Source organism: Marmota monax, unplaced genomic scaffold (genome assembly GCF_021218885.2).
Source record: "Marmota monax isolate L192 unplaced genomic scaffold, Marmota_monax_Labrador192_F-V1.1 WCK01_AAM20220418_F8-fsc00110, whole genome shotgun sequence".
NCBI lineage: Eukaryota > Metazoa > Chordata > Mammalia > Rodentia > Sciuridae > Marmota > Marmota monax.
This window is the reverse complement of record NW_026694633.1, coordinates 1,801,330-1,817,930: the sequence shown is the minus strand read 5'-3', so window position 1 is coordinate 1,817,930 and position 16,601 is coordinate 1,801,330. Positions and strand designations below refer to the sequence as shown.

The following is a 16,601-nucleotide window of genomic DNA, read 5'->3' as shown; positions in this document are numbered from 1 at the left end:
GTTCGATCCACAGCACCACATTAAAAAAAATAACAAGTGAAATAAAGGCATTCTGTCCATTTACAACTATAAAATTGGGGGGTGGGAGAGAGAATTAAACCCAAAATTATAAAGAGAATCAAGAAACCCTGAAAGATTATGGATACATGCTTTTCAAGGTGGCATTGAAGATCCCCGGGTATTGGTTCCACTACAGCACACAATCTCAACCATGGTGCTGTCACGTGCAGGGTGGCGACAGTTAGTCTTTAGTTCAAGGGAAAATGAAAATAATCAACTGATTCAATGGTGTGTGGCCCCTAAAGGAGCATAGCACATAAATAGATATAAAATATACATGTGATGCTAAAGTCTCACAGGGAGGGGGAAATTGTGGAAAGAAAAGCTTAAAAAGGCTCCTTAGGGAAGAGACCAGGAACAACACTGAAGTATTTGCGCTGACCTACCAATAGAGTATTATACCAATATCTCCAGTCTGATTTCCTTTCTGTTAGATCAATGTTATATTCATTATTTTTCCCCAAAGCACTATCATATTCTGCCCCCTTCAGACACCTTCCCCCCACATTCCAGCCTAAATTCCCTCATTGTTCAAGGTCAATTTTACTTTTTACTTCTTCCAATTTCTCTTTCTCCCCTGGCAATGAATATGCTCTTTCTCTTCTCTCAAAAATAGGGTTTACTGGCCATACCATAGCATTTTTTTTACCACCTGGAAGTATAACCTAATATTTCAGAGTGTCTCTCTCTGATTAGAATATAAGTATAGGGTTGTATAGTAATGTACAAAGCCCCAAGCATCTTTCAATGCTGCCACCACTCTGAACCCAGAGTCATACACGGAATGTCTAAAACTACTAAGCTCTTGAGAATATAAATATAAAATCTGTTTTACTTATTTAGATTTCCTTTTCCCAATTCTGCATATCTGTAAGGAATAGGTATTTCTTTCTTTGGCTCTGACTAATACCAACAATGATTAAACCTCATGTGAGCAGTAGAGAAAATCTAAATGAAAAACCATTTACAAAACAAGTACTCTGATGAATAAATCATATGCCCTGTAAGTATGGTTTCCATTCTAATTTATTTTAAAATAAATTTTTCTGCCACAGCATTATACTACCTAAAATATATTGGGTCCCTATCATGTACCAAGCATTGTGCCACATGTGCTAAATATATTTTCAGTTAATTCTCATAATACCCATGCATGGCATTATTTTTCCAACTTTATAGACTAAGGCACAGAAAAATCTAGGATTTTTGTGTAAGACCACAGAGCAAGTAGAAGTCAGGGAAATTTTTCTGATCTAAATGTCAATTAAATATGCTTAGTTTGGACCAAAAATAAGAGTAAAGGTTGAACACACATGTGCACACACACGTGCACAACACAGTATATGTAAATATCCCCAGTCATAAACTGTTTAGTCTTATCATACTGTACATAGTTCTATATTGTAAGTGTTCTGATATTTCTCTACCATGGCAAACCCAGCTATGTATAAATGTCCCCAACTTTCCACTGGCAATAATAGTATCAATACTAAATTCTTCATTAACCTGAAACTACACTTTTTTTTAAGGTTAAGTATCTTGAGTTCAGATTCAGTTGACTGATTTACATAAAACTCAATCCCTCAGCAACAGTTTGTATCAATAAGTTCTTAGATGTTTTTAAAAACTATTTTAAAACTTTGAGAAAAAAAAAATATCTGCAGGAAGCCCTGGCTCCCAGAAAGCATTGTGGACACTGGCTTTTCTCTCCTCTTCCAGCCTGCCGAGTTAATCCTAATTCAAAGGCCATAATAAAGTTAAAGAAGCTCTAGGTTTCAAAGTGCTACAAGAGTACAAGGGCAGGTCAGAGGATGGTTCACAACTGTAGATCCCCTGGATCCAAGTCGTGCTAAATTTAGCACACCGACACAATATTCCTTGTTTCTGTCAGGCTTCTGATCTTTGGCTTTCAATGGTGTATCATGTCATGAGGTAAAATTAGTGGCATCTAGCCTAAAATACTTCACACATAAATGAAGCCCAAGTGAAGTGATCGTACATTCTGTCTCCGAAGAAAATACATTATTCTGAAAGTTCTTGGTGAGTGTACCTTATGCTCATTTACTTAAGCATGCAATTATTTCCCCAAATTTATTGGATGAAATATTTAGAAGCAGATGAGGCTTCTGGTTTTCATTAGTCATAATCACACGAAAAGAGGAGAAAGCACCCTCACCTTCTTTCATAACCCATGCACCAGGGTGGGCCGGTACAGCCTTGTTTCCAGAGCCTGACGGTGTGTGTGAAGGCCCGAACACAGGGGTGCGCCAGTCCCACCACAGTCACCAGCTGTTCTTCACAAACATTGGGCCTTGAAAAAAGAACAGCAGTACTGTGTCAGAAATATATATGTTTTATATATAAAGCACAAATCATTTATTTTTCTATTTAACATAAAAAGTTCATGACTTAAAAAATATATTGAGAGAAAAATACAGGCAATCTAAAAAAAAATTAAGCAGGTCAATTAAATGTAAAATTAAAAAATCCAGTACCAGGGAAAAGAAAAAAAATCAGACTAGATTTTAAAGACCAGGAAAAAATTTAAAAGGCAAATATACAAGTCATAACTTCCCACATGGGTAGAAAAATTGAGCCGCCAATTAAGTTCTGAGTTCTTTAGTAGCCAAAATTTTGAAAAAGAACAGTATGTTAGAAATTTCAATACCCATGAAGAAAAAGCAAGCCAATTCATCAAAAGAAGTTAAATTTTTCCTGGAAATTATTTCTGAACAATATTTTCCATCTGAACATTTAATTGGATTTCACATATAATGCTTGTTTAAACACAAATATTTTTCAACCAGCATCATAGTAATATCCCCTTATAAAAAGTTAATACCATTTTACAGGATTTTAGACCAGCCATCTTTAATTTTTAAATGAGTAGGGCTAGATTATACTGAAAGCCTGGAGTATCAGAATTATTATTTTAAAATAATCTCCTTTTGTAGTTTGAGGAACTCTTAATGATGAATGATTTGCTAGTTCACATCATTTTGCATTGGAGTTTACTACTCATTATAATAGCAAGGTAGTCCAACCACTCCTACTTCTTATACATTCCAGTCAAGCCAAGCATTGATGCCACTGAGAATGTGAAAAATGATTCAGACTTAAAGCTTCCTGACTTCAGGAAGGTCACAGTCTGACTGAGTCTCCCACACCTATAATTTGCTGAAAACCAATGAGCTCTGGGTCAGGAGCTCTAGTCAGCATCCCCCCAAAATACAAAACTGTGAACTTGTCCAGTGACACAATAATAATGCTGATGAATGTCCAATAGTGCCTCCCACACCATTTATCAGTTATATCATCAAGTGTGATTGCAGTTTCTTTTGGTTATCACTTTTTTCCTGTGGCTCTAAATCTCACCATCTGATTTCACTTACAGCCCAATTCTCACTTCCAGATGTATTTCTAAAAGGCGATTGTTTGGACTGTTAAACTCACTTAAATTGAATAAATTTCATGATGAACTTTATTTATGAGTTTGCATAGCACACTTTAATATTTTAGGTAAATATTGTAATAAAACCAGGAAGTGTAAAAACTGCACATAAACCAGGAATCTATAAAATCTTCAAGAATTGGGCAGCAAGCCTAAAGAAAATCTTAGCTTTTAAAAATTCCATATTAGACTTTTTTGTAAACTGCCATACATACACCTTTATGTGGCCTTACATGCTTTTTGTGAGCCAACTATCCCTAATTAGAATGTGCTCACAGCACCTGTATTTTTGTCAACAGTTTGAAACCTTACACATCATCCCGCCTTGACCTCCCCTTTGAATCTCTTTTTTATCTATCCACTCACTCATCCATCCATGCATTCAAAAAATACTTATTGTGTAATTATATGTTTCAAAAGCATTGCTCCAAATAAGGACTTGGATATAAGTAGTTTTCTTAGGAGATACATAAAACACTGATCAACAAGTGATAAAATGAGACACAGAAGAACAGCCAGCCAATAAAAGATGCATCATGGAGCCAGACATTGTGGACCATATCTCTCCAACAGGGTGAGGGACCCTGAGCATTTATACACTAATTCCTATTGGTGTTTGGTCCAGGGATACTTCCTCCATGGAATTTCAGGCCCAAAGTGGTACAAGAGTTAGCATCTAGAAACCAAAGTGAGTCCTCAAAGCCAAGAAATGTATGCTGGCAGTTGAGAGCCTGGGAAGTGCACAGGGGTGAAGGAGAAGGTATCTGGGTGTGGCACTGCATTTCAGCTGTAAATATTACAAACAAAACAAAGTCCACATTCTCTGCATATTTATCAATAATCAGAAAAGAAAGTAAAAGACACCCAAATGGATACAAAAATGTGACACATTAGGGTAAAAATATCTGGGAGCTGAGCTGGAATTGAGGGAAGCACATTAGAGCTCATTAATGAGGAGAGGCTGTGCTGAAGAGGTGAACAATGAAGAGAAGACAGCCAGGGAAAAGAGCCAGAGAATGCCATTCAGGCAGAAGGAGGAGAGTGAGCAGGGGTGCTGTAAGAAAAAATGCTTGTCTTCCTAAGGCTATGAAAGAAGACCAAAATGGCTCAAATGATGGGGTACTTGGTGAACTGGGCAGACCTTCCAGGCCAAAGACTTTGGATTTTATTCTCAGTGCACAGGAATGCACACAGACTTCCAGAGCTCTGATTTTTGTATACATTTCTATAGCTGGGATGTGGAGCTGGGCTTGTGATACTCTGTCAGGCATTAGCTACAGCTTTTCTATAGCAAAACTTTCCAAGAGTTAGTTAGCCTCTGTCCTTCCCAACTCCAGCCAGGGAGGTTACTCACCTTAGGTACCTGGACATTCCAAAAAAAAACTCTGTCTAAATGAGCCCCATCAAATAGCCCCTTGTTAAGGGGTACATAAATTCTTACCTCTAGCTGTTCTGTGACCTATTCCCTATAGGATACTCACACATGTGTGTGAAACAAACTTTTCTCCTATTAATTTGTATCAATTAATTCACACACCACTCAGATCTTGGTCTATAGCAGAATGGTTTTTCCTTCCTCCAACACACAGAAAAACTGAGTATTAAATTAAATTTTTATACATGACTGTCAAAGACTGTCATGTGTGGTATTAATTCTTCAAAATCTATGAGCATAAAAATATCTACCACCAATTAGTACTTTGAAACAATCAAGTCCTTTTCTGTTTAAATGTATTTAAGTGTTGTGCATACATGTGTACTTAACACTATGCATTCTTTGGTAACAGAAACATGGACATATATGTTTGTAACCGCCCCCCACACACACAAACACAGACCCCTACATTCAAGCTGGTATGGTTTTTCTTGATGAGTCTCTCACACTTAATAAATGCTTTCTTCTGCTTTGTTTTGGATATTTATTGAGATTCCCCATGAGTTATTTTGGATACTACATGTGATTTTGATAGTTCTCTACATATTCTAAGCTATTTTGTTGAAGATAAACAAGGTCATGATTATTGGATATACTTAGTAAATGGTTCCTTTCATTACACAGTGTTTCTCCTAACTCATGATGACATGTTTTGCATTGCTTTGATTTATCTTAAATCTGTCTGTCTGATGTTAACATTTTTATTCTGGCTTTCATTTGATTAACATTTTCTTAGTTATATCTAGCTCTGTTACTTTAGGTATTGCATACATTATTTTATCAGTTTATAGCTGCATTTAAATTTTTAATTTGTTAATTTCTGTCTTTTAATAGGTAAAGTAAATATAGTTACACACATTTTCATTACAAGTGTAAATGGACTAGTGTCATCTCCCTCTGTGGCTCCTATTTACCAGCAGTGTGCATTAACTCTTTCCCTCTCTCTTATGCCTTTGGGATGAAAAATGTTTCCTATGTTCTGTTTTGCACAATTTCTTTGACATAGTTCTATATTATAATTCTAATATTTTAGTGGCTTCTTTTACATTTTATACATATTATATGCCTTCTCTGTGATAGAATTGAACATTATTCCTTGTGATATAAGGAAGAATTTATCTGATCTTCATCCTAAATTCCTGATAAGGGGCTTCTAAAACTCTTGAAAATGCCTTGTGATAGGAGTATCTTTCTAATGCTAATGAAGTGACTTATGGGAAACTAGGTAGCTTCAGGATGAGGGCTGGTCACCAGAAAATCCAACCACAAGATCAGAGGGTAAAAACTTTTAGCTGCCTGGCCTCTGGGAAGGGGCCAGAAGAGGGTCTAGAACTTGGGTTAAATCACTGACCAACAATGCAACCCATCTGACTACCTGTGTAATGAAACCCCAGTAGAAACCCTGGACACTGAAGCTTGGCATATAATAACAACTACAATGCCTGAGTGCTATGAGTCATTATAGCAAACTACCATATTGAACCTGAGGAGGTCATGCAAAACACTATATTTGTAGCTGATAAGAAGCAAGGGCAGCCTGGGGACCTCCTGAGACTTGTCACTTTCAGTGAAGGCAGTTGTGTGGAGGGTCATGTCCTTAACTCAAGGGGTCTGTGCTAATGCCAGATAAATGTCAGAATTGAATAACAGCACAGCCAGGTAGTGTCTGATAGGTTTGCTGAAACACAGTAGTCATTGTACATTCCTTCAAACAAGAAAAAAATATAGCAACTTTTAACTACCAAATTACACACTAAAACGGAGATCTTTATTTATTTGTTTGTTTGTTTATTTATTTATTTTATACTGGGGATTGAACCCAGTATCAGTGGCACTTAACCACTGAGCTACATCCCCCAACCTTTTATTATTTTTATTTTGAGACAGGGTCTCACTAAGTTGCTTAGGGCTTCACTAAGTTGCTAAAGCTGGTTCTTGAACTTGCAATCCCCTTGCCTAAGCTTCCCAAAGTCACTGAGATCATAGGTGTGTGCCACTATACCCAGATTGAAAGGGAGACTTTAACAGTTAGTAATTGATTAAATCACCAAACTATCTTGCCAAGTCCCAAGCTCAGCTATCTTTCTTATAACGTACACATTCTCATATTTAATATAGGTATGCTTGGCTTTATTCCTTACAGGATTTAACACTTAATAATTTGACATTTTTCATAATTTTGAGTTATTTTTATTTCTGCAGGAATTGGTAGTCTGGTGATTTTGACAGCTGCCTTCCTTGGAATTAGTTTCTTTATTCCTTTTAGACTAGTTTACTAGTTTGCAGGCTTGTCTTGATTGAAAAGTTATTTTCTCTGTCCTCACCTATCAAGGGCAAAAGGATTTTTAGGAGACATTTTCTTACTGTCTTAGAATTGTGACCAGGGACAAGAGCTAAAAGCAAAAGGCACTAAATGTCCCCACATTCCAGAGAATGACACTGAAAACTTGTAAGACACCTCACTGTGTGAAGTTCTTAAAGACTGGAAAACTAGACTCACTGTTACTTATCAACATCTACTCCCCCTTTTCTCTTTTCCCCTTACAATAAAAGACTGAGAAATGGGGGGAAAGGAATAAAGTTGTTGACCTTGAGCCAGAAGAGAACCCAGCCTCTTTGCCCTGGCTGATCTTTGCTGATCTTTGTTTAGAGCCTTCAGCTCTAAACTGAAAAAGTGCAAAGTAATAGGCCCATTCTTGCAATTCTTTTGCAAGGGTTCCCTGGTGTTTGGAGTCCAGGTAAATGAGTGACAATTTTGGGTTTACAGATTTGTTAATTAAAGTTAGGAGACCTTGTTGATAAAAGAGCTAATGAAATAGGATTTACAGAGCTGTAGTAAGCTCTCACCCCATCTTAGTTCCCCCAGCCTTAGGAGGGTTCCTTTGGATTCATGTACTAGACATAGAGATTAGGAGAAGAAGCAGTCAGACTTCACAGGGCTGCTGCATCAAGGGATCACACATTCAACCAAAGAAGAGCTGAGCATGTGGACCACTGCTGGCAGCCAAAGAAGCACCGGGCTGCCCACTCTGCAATGACCCTTAGAGGTAGACTGGGTTGTTTGTACACACTTCTTCCAAGAACACTGGGTATATATACCACCTAAAATGGAGGGCACCAACCTCAGACCACAGCCAAGTATGTCAGGCACCATCTCCACCATTAGCAGAAAGTCTACATCCTTAACCTGTTCTCCCTGCCCCTCCTAACCCAGGAGGACCTAGGGTCATTAGAAAAACAATGGGAGAAAAAGGAGATGCCTCAGACCCAGACCACAAGCAACTCTTGCCCTAGCCCTTGATAATTCCTTCAGGCTACAAGGGCTACACTTCTAGCTTATGATGTCAGAAAGGAGAAGCCAGGTTCTGAAATTTGAATTTTAAATTGAATCTTAAACTAAGTTAGAATAAGCTAATAACTCAAAGGGACTATCCAGCTTTGAAATAAGCTAGTGATATGTTGTAAAAATGGGGAAAAGGAACCAAGCAATGTAATTTAATAATTAGAAAAACAATAATAAAAATAAATACAGTCCTGTGTCACATTCCAGCACACTGAAACTTCTTCCAAACCAGCAGCCCTGGCAGATTGGTATAGTTCCCTCCAACTGTCACCCTGGGTGTCCCAATCCAGAACGAGCTGTCAGCTTCAGGAAAATCACTGTCCCAAACAGCAGTGGCAGGGAGGAGAGACAACAGGAAAAGACAGTTCCTCATTTCATGTTGTGAGTTTGGCTTTGAGATACTATTGTTCTCTGGCACCTGGCCACTAAAATCGGAGCTACCTCTGCCTGTTTTCCAGACCCAGAGCTTAAGGAGCCTACTACACTGCTGCTTAGCATTTCCATACCTTTTCAAATTCCTCTAGAGATTTAATTTCAGGTTTTCACATAATACTGTTTTTACCACTATTATGTTAAAAATATTTTATATAGCTTTGATAGATTTTAATAAGTGAAGCCTCAAAATATGAATTTATGATACCATTTTCACCTGAAGTCCTAAGTTACCTTTTTAAGTTCATAAATAGGATCATTTTACTCCTCTAAAATATAGGTGCTTCCAGCCTAGTCCAATGGCTGCCTGGAAAGTTATTTAATGAGGTATTCACCCTGAATAAGGGAACGTGTGACTTTGCCTGAGCAAGACACCAGTAATGAAGATAATATGAATCAGTTAAGACATAGAAAGCATTCAGAATAGAACCTGACACGTGAAATGTGCTTAGGAAATATTAGTTTTATGTCTTTTTAGCTCATAAAGAAATTCAGAAGCTAAATTTCTCAAAGAAATATTATCTATAGTATCTTAACTTCAATCACTACTGATCTGTAGTACAGTAAAATAAGTAAAAGCAGATAGTGTGTCATTTTTTTAAAGAATCACAACTCAATATGACACTTCATAATGAAAACACTAATTAAAATTAATACTGGCCACTGCTGCTGTCCGACCCTCTGTCCCCTTAGGTGGGCATAAACTTGTACTGGCCAGTGTTAGGATAGAATTTGAAGCACAGGTACCAACTTTCCTGCTCCCTAAGCTATTGGTATAATATTCTGGTATCAACAAAAGCACAATGACCTGAGGGGCATCTTAAGGTATAGAGAAATCAAAATGAGGGGTAAAAAATGAATCCACCCTCATGTTTTGAAAGTTTATTACCAAACGCCACTTCCCTCTTTGTTTTAATGTGCTAGATCCCTCCACAGCTGCAAATTAATTTTCTCTGCTCCCTAAATGAATTACACGTAACCGTTTCTAAAAATGACTACAGACATGAAAGTCATTTTCACTTAATAACTAACTATTAATCTCATATTTCTTGGTGTCACTTTAGTATGAAGTGCAAACGAAAATTATGCTAAATATTGCAAATTTATGGCAAACACCAGCCCTTGATTTATATTATTATAGATGGTTTATCACCAGAAGCAATCTAAACAAAACTCCATCAGATAGATGTTACAATTTGTATTTATTTCTCCCAGCACTAAATGGTTCTTCAATTTCAGAACCATCATTAATATCTTATAAATGCAAATCTTTATTTCTTATTTTAATCTACAATGATTTCTCTAAGTCTTCAGAAGATTAGCTTTTACATAAAATATTCAAATAACAATTATAAATGATACTTTGTTTTCCCTGGGCAATCTATTAGCGTTGATGCATAAACTATTTAAAAGGAATTGGGTGGTCTATATTGATCTGGGATATAATGGGCTAATAATGTGCCTCTTTTTCTTCTAAATGATCACCTTGCAATTTCAAATCAAATCATTGAAAAATAAACCTTTTAAATGTTTTGCCTACCTCCACAATCATCCAATTTTATTATATTTCCTTTCAGAATCTCTGGGAAGACCGAAGAAGCCACTATATTGATCTTAATCAAGAGAAAACTGCAACTACTTAGATTTCTCTTATTTTTTATTGCCATCTTACTTATGACTTTTAACCTGACCACACATACTGAATAGCAGAGGAGACAACTAATCCTGACCACCCAGGCTGAGCTCCAGGATCAGAGGCCACTGTGTCTCTTCTTGTTGGTCCTCCCTAACCTGACCTTCTAAAGCTTCACCAACATCTTTTTGACTCAAGAACTTCATTAACAGAAATTCTCCACCATGTAAAAACTCCCAGAATGTCTCCTTGAAAAAATTAGAAGCTAGAACAACAATAGCTACAGAATTCCAAGCAGCCAACCCTACATCTCCTTTGCCAGATGTGTCCAGCTGGCATCTCTTTGGCCTGAACGATTCTGCACCATTTTGTCTTCACTGCTCATCTCCTGAGCCTATGACAGAAAGCCCCTTATGAATATATTATTGATTCTACAGAGAAAAAAACTGATTGATTTAGATTGTGTGCTTTCTTTATCTAAAAAAGGTTCATAGTGCTAATGTATGTTCAACCTCAAGTCATACATAGTGACATCAAGTAATTCAAAAATAATGGAAAGCACACTGCTTTGAAGATACTGTGATGAAGAATTCATGAATTCACTCTACAAGATTCCCCTGAGCATCTACAAGGTATCAACAATTGTATCAGGGGCCCATAATATAATCAGAAATGAATTGTCTTTGAAGTTAATGAAATAACACTAGTTACAGCCCTGAAAGAAGTTAAAAAATGTTTTCATATTAGTACATGTTTCTGTAAACTTTGAAATACAGGATATAATTTTATTCTTTGAACGGATGGCCTCATATTATTATAAGCCTCATGTTCCATAAAATGACTTTTAACCTGACCACACATACTGAAGAGCAGAGGAGACAACTGATTAAAGCCAACTGAGACTGACTTTAATCAGGAGGCAAAAGACCCATATACTGAAAACTATAAAACACTGATGAGAAAAAATGAGGAAGAAATAAAAAGGTAACCCATAATCATTGATTTAGAAGAAACAGTATTCTTAAAATGCTCATAGTACTGAAGGCAGTGTATAGATTTAATGCAATCCCTACCAAAATTCCAATGACATTTTTCACAGGAACAGGGAAAAAAATTCTAAAATTCACATGGAACCGCAAACAACTCCAGATAGGTAAGGCAATCTGCAAGGAAAAGAACAGAGCTTGAGGCATCATCATACCTGATTGCACCATATGCTGCAAAGCTATAACAAATAAAACAGCATGACACTGGCTTAAAAAGAGACACACAGACCAACTGGAACAGAATAAAGAGCCCAGAAATAAATCCAAGTATTTAGAGTCAATTTTCTACAAAGACACTAAGCGCACACTATGGTGAAAGACCATCTCTTTTAATAAATGATGCTGGGACAACTGGATATCTACAAGCAGAAGAATAAAGCTAGACCCTGACTCACATCACATATAAAAATCAGCTCCAAACAGATTAAAGAACTAAATGTAAGATTTAGAAAACACAGAGTAAAGAAAACATAAGAGTAAAGCTCCACACATAACAGGCCTGGGAAACGCATTTTTGGACACGAAGCCAAAAGCACAGGCAACAAAAGCAAAAATAGGAAAATAAATTCATATCAAACTAAAAATCTTCTACACAACCAAGGAAACAATCAACAAAGTGACAAGACAATCTACAGGGTGAGAGATAAAAATTGTGATCTATATATCTGATAAGAGGTTAATATCCAATATAAGGACCTCAAACAACTTGACAGTAAGAACACAACCCAATTAAAAAATGAGCAAACGATCTGAATATAGACAGTTTTCAAAAAAAATACACTCAAATGGCCAACAAGTACATGAAAAAATCCTCAATACCACGAATCATCAGAGAAATGCAAATTACAACCATAATGAGATATCATCTCACTTCTATTAGAATGACTATTATCAGAATGATGAAAGATAAGTGTTAAAGAGGATGTGGAGAAAAGGGAGCCCTTGTGCACTATTGCTTGGAATGTAAATTAGTACAGCCACTATGGAGAAAAGTGTGGGCATTCCTCAAAAAAAAAAAATTAAAAAAACAAAACTACTATATCATCCAGTAATCCCACTTCTGAGTATATATCCAAATGAAATGAAATCACTATGCTAAAGACCTCTGCCCTTCTGTGTTCTTTACAGCATTATTCACAATAGCTAAGACATAAAATCAACCTGAGTGTCCCATCAGTGGACTAATGAATAAAGAAAATGTGAGACACACACATAAACACACAAAACAGAACACTCTCCAGCCTTAAAAAGAAAAGAGAGAGAATATCTTGTCATTTGCAACAATCGATGAGACTGGAGGACATTATGTTGATTGAAATAAGCCAAGCACAGAATGACAAGTGTTATATGATCTCACTTACAAATGGAATCTAAAAAGTTGAACTCAGAGCCAGTCATGATGGTACACGCCTATAATCCCAGTGACTTGGGAGACTAAAGCAGGAGGCTCATAAATTCAAAGCCGGCCTCAGCAACTTAGGAAGCCCTAAGCAACTCAACAAGACCCTGTCTCTAAATAAAATATAAAAAAAGGGCTGGGGCTGGGGTTCAGTGGTTGAGCACACTTGGGTTCAATCCCCTGTATAAACTCAAAAGCAGAGACTAAAATAACCAGAGGTTGAGTAAGTAAGGAAGGTATTGGGATATTGGTCCAAGGAAACAAAATTTCAGTTAGACAGGAAGAATTTGTTCAAGAGATTATTGTACACCACAGTGACTATAGTTAATAACAGTGGAGAGCATTCTTGAAAATTATAAAGATGATAGATTTTTAACTCTTCACATCACAAAAAATATCAAAAGGATGTAAGATAATGCATATGTTAATTAGCTGTTCAGTCATTCCACAATGTGTATGTATTTCCAAAGGACATGTTGTACCTAGTAAACATGCAAATTTTATTTATCAATTAAAATGATTTTTAATATGAAAAAAATTTAAATCCTGAGATTTATCTCTGATATCTGAGGAAAGGTTGTACATCTATTCTACATACACAGTATAATAACATCCATTAATTATTAACTGGAAGACACAATTGGCAATATGGGAATCTCTGATATAAAGCTTTATACTTGAAAGAGTCATGCTATATTAAAGTCACTTCTGCCTGTCATGTTTGGGTCAAAGAATCTTCCTTCCAGGAAGGTGAATGTCTTCTGTTAAATCTTTCTTGTGCAGGTTAAAAGAATTTAGCCTTCTTTCATCAAAGATAATTGCCCTTACTCTTCAACATCATTTTTTTTCACCAAAATTAAATTAAGGACTGTAGGAAGGTACTAAAATAATACATTGCTTGTACTGGAGACAAGGGTGGGAGCAAATAGAGAAGACTGATAATTGTCTTCAATTACCATATAATATCACCTTTCCAAGGCCAAAGTGTCTGAGATAAAGATAAGGTAAGTTTCAGGAAAAGGCTTTATAATAGATGTGTTTTTTCCACTGAAAAAATACTTGAATAAGTTATTGGGAAATCTGTTGTCTCCTCTGAAAACACTTAAAAAGAAGATTTTTAATCTTCCACAGAAACATGGGTATTCAGAATGAGAATCCATTCCTCAACATATTTTTTTTTTTCAAATTTACTTTTTAAGACAGTAATAACCAGTTCTTACACAGGGAATCTCCTAAAATGTATGGTTCGCAAAGTGTCATCCCTGGACTGGCAGCATCAGCACCATCTCAGAACTTTTTAAACATGCCAATGCTTGGTTCCACCTGGATGGACCAAATCAGAAATTCTGGAGGACTCGTCTAGCAATCTGGGTTTTAGACACTTCTGGGTGATTCTAATGTATGTTATAGTTTGAAAACTATACCCTAGAGATCTATCAACTGGGTCAGAAGCTCCCACATCTCTCCAAGCAGTCTTAAGTCAACCCTGACCACACCACCATCTTGCCTCTACTATCACAAAGTGTGGAGAGAGCAGGGGGAGGGATGATGACAGGGGAGAAAAAGAGGAGACATTAAGTAGAAAGGAGAGAAGGGGGAAAAGAGAACCAGAAAAGGGGAAGAGAACTAGATGATTTCCATAAATTTCAACTTTTTTCACTTTAAAAAGGCCAAAATTCAGATCCACTTTTGTCTCTAGTGGCAGACTCACTGTTGTACAGTTTTCCATCATGAGATGTGTATTTATTCCACCTGAGGTGTGTCCAGAGACAGTCTTCAGTTATAGCTCCAAATCAAGAATGATACTTGAATTGTGATAAGCACCTGATCATCTGGGAGGCTTATCAAATATTCCAATACCAAATATTAAATATTATCAAATATTCCAATGCCCTCCTTCTATTGAAGTCAGAAAACCGTTGCTCAGTGAGTTCCTCCCATTTCCGAGCCTCAAGAGCTGGTGCTACAATCCTGAAACCTGATCTTAAGACCATTTAGAGGAATAATGAAACTGGAAACTTCTAAGTTGACTTCCTGGTTTATTGGATTATAAATTAAATTGAATGTTGAATTAAGAAAAAAAAAAACAGGATATCAAAAGGACTATTCCAACAAAAGCCCATTGTAACAATGGAGGGGAAAATAGTCATGTGATGTGAAGAGTTAAAAATCTATCATCTTGATAATTTTCAAGAATGCTCTACACTGTTATTAACTATAGTCACTGTGGTGTACAATAATCTCTTGAACAAATTCTTCCTGTCTAACTGAAATTTTGTTTCCTTGGACCAATATCCCAATATCTTCCCTACTTACTCAACCTCTGGTTATTTTAGTCTCTACTTTTGAGTTTATACAGGGGATTGAACCCAAGTGTGCTCAACCACTGAACCCCAGCCCCAGCCCTTTTTTTATATTTTATTTAGAGACAGGGTCTTGTTGAGTTGCTTAGGGCTTCCTAAGTTGCTCAGGTTTTTTTTTTTTTTTCTTTTTTTATTGATTTTATTTTTTAAATACATGACAGCGCAATGCATTACAATTCTTATTAAGCATATAGAGAACAATTTTTCATATCTCTGTATATAAAGTATGTTCACACCAATTCATGTCTTCACATATGTACTTTGGATAATGAAGTCCAACATTATCCATCATACATTGCAGGTGGGACTGCAAATGGGTACAGCCAATATAGAAAGCTGTGTGGAGATTCCTTGGAAAACTGGAAATGGAACCACCTTTTGACCCAGCTATGCTTCTCCTCAGTATATACCCAAAGGACTTAAAAATAGCATACTACAGGGACACTGCCACGTCAATGTTTATAGCAGCATAATTCACAATAGCTGAACTGTGGAACCAACGTAGATACCCTTCAGTAGAGGAATGGATAAAAATACTGTTGCTCAGATTTTAACACACAATTGATAGCATGAGATGTTCTGCATGATACAAGTTATTTATAAAATTCAGCTTTTGATTAAAAGTTATATTACGTAGGCAAACATAATATGTGATTATCCAACATTCACTAGGAACTACTCATTTCAACCCCCATGACTGGACAAACAACATGAACCTACCACTTCTAAGACTTATATTCATCTCTATAAAGCTACATGTCTATATATTCTTTGTGAAGATTACTATTTCTTTAGGTCTTTAATCCACAGTATTCTTCACAGTATAAAGCACACTCTGGTTGATGCTTAATAAATATATATTGAATAAAGGAGTATTTTTAGTCAATCATCCAACATAAAAGGACATGGGTTTCCAGGACCTCATGAGTCTAGGGACATTGCATGGCATCCTTGGTTAGTTTAGATAATAAGGTCTTCCCTCAAATAATGTTCCAAGGTTCCCCTGAACTCAGGAAGGTTCTTGAATTCCAAATAAATAGTCAGTAAGGGTACCAAGGGATGATTGCAAAAAGGAGCCTTTAATCCTCCTCCCTACAATTTCTGTCACAGCCTCCAGAAACACTCCAGATAATTACATATAAGCAGACCAAAACAGTTCAAGGATAAACATCTTGTGTCTCCCTTTCCAAACATATTGTTCTAACCCTTCAAATACAGATTGCTCTGGGTCAGACATAGATACACGCAGGCACCTTAATATCCAGAGAGTTTCAGTAAGAAAGAAAGATTATTGAAAGTCAAAGTCCTCCATCTACACATATTCTTGGCATTTCTCCTCTCCTCTTGCCTGTTGGTGCTCCATCACCTTTGGGTCATATCAGGTCCTAACCCATTGTTCTATTTGCGCACAAATCTCAGGACACATACCAGTTTGCTCA

The 16,601-nt window shown here is 36.6% G+C and overlaps 1 protein-coding gene across 7 annotated transcripts in view; it reads right to left on the bottom strand.

Annotated features, from left to right (window-relative positions):
• Positions 1-16,601, bottom strand: part of LOC124078218 (multiple epidermal growth factor-like domains protein 6) — a 623,764-nt gene that overhangs the window by 560,491 nt on the left and 46,672 nt on the right. For 6 of the 7 annotated variants that reach the window (XM_058572254.1, XM_058572255.1, XM_058572251.1 and 3 more), the window contains exon 2: positions 2,237-2,371. The gene's annotated coding sequence lies outside the window, so the exon portion shown is untranslated. Of the gene's footprint in view, positions 1-2,236; positions 2,372-11,427; positions 11,518-16,601 lie in introns of all 7 variants that reach the window. The other variant, XM_058572253.1, reaches the window with a different exon arrangement.